Genomic DNA, 4748 nt, shown 5'->3' on the forward strand with positions numbered 1-4748 from the left:
ATATATATACATATATATGTTAAATCCATTTGGTTCATAACTTGTGTGAGTTTCACTATGTCTCTGTTTAGTTTGTGTTTCCATGATCTCTCCATTGATGAGAATGGGCTATTGAAGTCTTCCACTATTATATGAAGTGCAATGTATGCTTTGAGCTTTAATGAAGTTTTTTTTATGAATGTTGGTGGCCTTGCATTTGGAGCATAGATGTTTAGAATTGAGAGTTCTTCTTGGTAGATTTTTCCTTTGATGATTATGAAGTGTCCTTCCTTATCTTTTCTGATAACTTTAGGTTGAAAGTTTATTTTATCCTCTTTGGCTACTCCAGCTTGTTTCTTTGGACCATTTGCTTGGAAAATGGTTTTCTAGCCTTTTATTCTGAGATAGTGTCTGTCTTTGTCCATGTGGTAAGTTTCTTTTATGCAGCAACATGTTGGGTACTGTTTATGTATCCAGTCTGTTAGTCTATGTCATTTTATTTGGGAATTGAGTCCACTGTTATTAAGAGATATTAAGGAAAAATGATTGTTGCTTCCTGTTATTTTTTGGCATTAGAGCTAGAATTATATTTATGTGGTTCTCTTCTTTTTAGTTTGTTAGAAGAAGATTATTTTCTTGCTTTTTATAGGATGTAGCTTTGCTCTTTTGTTGGTGTTTTCCATTTATTATCCTTTGAAGAGCTGGATTTGTGGAAAGATATTGTGTAAATTCGTTTTTGTCAAAACAAATTTGTTTTCCCCATCTATGGTAGTTGAGAGTCTTGATTCGTATAGTAGCCTGGATAGGCATTTGTATTCTCTTAGGTTCTGTATGACATCTCCCCAGGATCTTTTGGCTTTCATAATCTCTGGTGAGAAGTCGGGTGTAATTCTGACAGATCTGCCTTTATAAGTTACTTGACCTCTTTTTCCTTTATTGCTTTTAATAGTCTTTTTTTGTTTAGTGCACTTAGAGTTTTGATTATTGTGTGACAGAAGGAATTTCTGTTCTGGTCCAGTCTGTTTGGAGTTCTGTAGACTTCTTGTATGTTCATGTGCATCTCTTTCTTCAGGTTAGGTAAGTTTTCTGCTATAATTTTGCTGAAGGCATTTACTGTCCCTTTAAGCTGGAAATCTTTGCTCTCTTCTTTACCTGTAATTCTTTGGTTTGGTCTCCTCATTGTGTCCTGGATTTCCTTGATGTTTTCGGTTAGGAGATTTTTAGTTTGGTCTCCTCATTGTGTCCTGGATTTCCTAGATGTTTTGGGTTAGGAGCTTTTTGCATTTTGCATTGACTTTGACTGTTTTGTCAATGTTTTCTATGGTATCTTCTGCACTTGATAGTCTCTCTTCTATCTCTTGTATTCTGTTGTTGATGCTTATATCGATGACTGGATTTCTTTCCTAGGTTTTATATCTCCTGAGTTGCTTCCCTTTGAGATGTCTTTATTATTTCTACTTCCAGTTTTAAATCCTGGATAATTTTGTTCAATTCTTTCACCTGTTTTTTTTTTTTTTGTGTGTGTGTGTGTGTGTGTGTGTGTGTTTTTCTCTAATTCTTTAAGGGATTTTTGTGTTTCCTCTTTAAGGGTTTCTATCTGTTTACCTGTGTTCTTCTATATTAATTTAAGGGAGTTACTTATATCCTTCTTGAAGTCCTCTATCAGCATCATGAAATGTGATTTTATATCCAAATCTTGCTCTTGTGGTGTTTTGGGGTATTCAAGACTTTCTGTTGTGGGAGAAATGTGTTCTTATGATGCCCTTGATTTCTGTTGGTAAGGTTCTTGTGTTTGCCTTTCACCATCTGGTTATCTCTGGTCTTAGTTGGTCCTGCTGTCTCTGGCTGGAGCTTCTCCCTTGTTGGGGCCTGCAAGCCTGCCCCAGCTGTGGAACAACCCAGCTCCTGGGTGCAGATGGCAACAAGAAGGATCCTTTTCCAGCTGCTCTGACACTCCGGTGCCCTGTGTACTTCTGGCCCCACCTGTGTACTTCTGGACAGTCACTGGAGAGAAAATGGTGATTTCATCTCCAAACCTGGGACTCAAACTCAGTTATAAAAATTTTAATGGAGAGTATTGAACAAGCACTAATTAGTCTTACTTTAATTTGTATGTAAATGTACTCAGAGGATATTTTATTCTTAGCACAGGCAATATTGCATAATATTACTTAAGAACTTGGCTTTAGTTCACTAAGAATATTCTTTTGGTTAAATTGTCCCTTAATTTTTGAGTTAGATAAAATATTCATTTACATAATTTTCTCCAAGTAATAGAGTGTGCATTTGTATCTCTGTGTGTGTGTGTGTTTGTGTTTATGTATGTAATATGTGCATGTTCCTCTGTCCTGCATGTTAATGAAGGAGAATATTAACTTTCTGTTCCATCATTTTCTACTTTACTATCTTGAGAGAGATTGCTTAATGAACCTAGTAAATGACATTTTTTCAAATAAGTTGGTTGGCCCAAAGCCCATAACCTTATTCTCTGCATCTCACAGTATTTAGATTACAGATGTATGTCCATGTTATATATTTACATGGGTCTGGGAAATACAAAGTCAAGTATTCATGTGTGTGCAGCATGAATTTTTGCCTTTTGAGCCATATCACAAACTTCAGAGTGATGTATTTTATATCTGAAATGTGTGAGTGTATACATATACACTGATACTGAAAGGGTCAGTGGTTTACACACCACTTTGTGACTAATACTGCCATTGCAGGGAACTGGACGCAGCTCTGTTCCCACCCCTTTCAAATTGTCTAGGGAGCAATATACATCCACAGGAGATGCCAAAGGCCTCGGGAGCTTTCATTCTTGAAAAAAAAATTATTACTTTTTTCACTGCTCAGAGTAAGACACAAGACTAACTGGATGTTAGTGGAATGGAGGTCAGGGGATAGTTCCCCTGAGAAGGGAAAAGAATACTTTAGAAGTGACAATATATTAGTATTTCTGTCTTCCTGACATTAAATCTAGTTGCTCCCTCTCCGTACAAATATGTAACCCTCATAAATGTGGAAGGTTTTAACTACATCCCATTTCCTGCTCTTTCCCCCTTGTTTCTGGGCATGTATCAAATTAATGAAAAGAACAATAAAATAAAATCCATACTCAAAACCTCCTAGTCTTTGTATTCAGTAGAAACACGGAGCAATACAAGTATTCAGGAGGGTCATGGTAGCAGAATAATTGGAAATGACAAGAGGCATGTTCAATGTTTGGAAGACATGGGATTCTCATACATTCCATTTTTGAAGAGAGTGTGATGTCCTTGGATATATAGAGAGCAAATAAGACCTTCCAAAACAGCTTTCTAAATACCATGACTGAATCTGATTTTTGCAGAGGTTTCTATTTTCTTCTTTAATGCTCTCCTCCCTAAGTAGGGGATGGAAAACACTCTGCTGTGATGGTGATTTTTTTATTCCACATATTTTTTATTTAGATTTCAAATGATTTCCTCTTTTCTAGACCCCCACTCCCCGAAAGTCCCAAAAAGTCAATAGCTGTAACTTGGAGTCCCTTCATAAGGGAGACCTAATTGAAGTAGTGTCTAAATCAGGTTGACAAGTTGTTATGTCTTTGGAGATTTTCTTGATTGTAAGTTGGCATGGGTAAACCCATGCTGGATGTGAGCCACACCATTTCATTAGGTAGGTTTAACAGTAGCAAAGATGACTGAGTACAAAGCCATCAGGTGGGTGTCATGGGTACATTTATTTCACTCTGTCTTGACTGTGGATGTGATATGACAGCTGTTTGATTTCCTGATGTGACTTCTCTGAAATGAGTGTCTGCAACCTGGACTTGCAATCCCAGTAAACATTATGTCCTCTAAACTTCCTTTTGGTCAGTATGTTTTATCACAGCAATGGAAACAAAAGTAGGACACCATCCTGTGGGACTTAATGGTTTATATTTAAGCTTAGGTTCCACCAACCCTTCAACTTAGCCTCAACTACCATCCACACTACACCAGTGAGAGAGCCAAGAAATAGTAATAAACACAGCCACAATTAGGAAGAAAGACAAATAAAGTCTATTTTCCAGGTAATATCAGTGATTTAGGTTTAAAGCTAATACAGGAACTATACAGTGCTGGTCAAGAGGTGGTTTGGTCTACCATTCATCCACCACAGACTCACTGCAGTAGGACTTACAAGGTTTCTTGATAAATAGCTAGAATTGTTTGAGCTGTATCCATAAAACATAAGTGCTTCTTCTGACTTGTAGCAGAAATTAAACCTTAATTTCAACATGAAATTACTGTTGTTTTTAATAGTTTCATAATAAGTATGTATCTTTAAATATCTTCTTTTACAACTTTGTTTATTTTTGGGGCTGAAACAGACCTCTGGTTCTCATCCTATGAACTGTGCTGCTTCAGGTTCTGCCTTTAAGAATTTGAAAAGTCCAAGTCTTTCAGTGTGAACTAATATTGAAAATATTAGTCCTTCAGTGTAAACTATTGAAAATACAACTCTATCAAAACTTTTGCTTTCTCAATCTCTTCTAGTAGAAGCAGGAAATGTTTTTCAAACATTGCATTCCATAAATATGGAGCTTATATTTTGCTTTCAAATAGAGCTCAGATACCCTGCTTTCATATTTCACATTTTATGTGTGACCTGGTATTGCTGCTGAAAATAACACATGAAAAACACCCAGAAATCAAATGTGCATCTAAGGTTCCCCATGGATACCACTCATGACCCAGGTAACCATGTACCTTATGTTTGAAGACAAACATAAGTGGGACTTA

This window comes from Apodemus sylvaticus, chromosome 11, assembly GCF_947179515.1.
Source record: "Apodemus sylvaticus chromosome 11, mApoSyl1.1, whole genome shotgun sequence".
NCBI lineage: Eukaryota > Metazoa > Chordata > Mammalia > Rodentia > Muridae > Apodemus > Apodemus sylvaticus.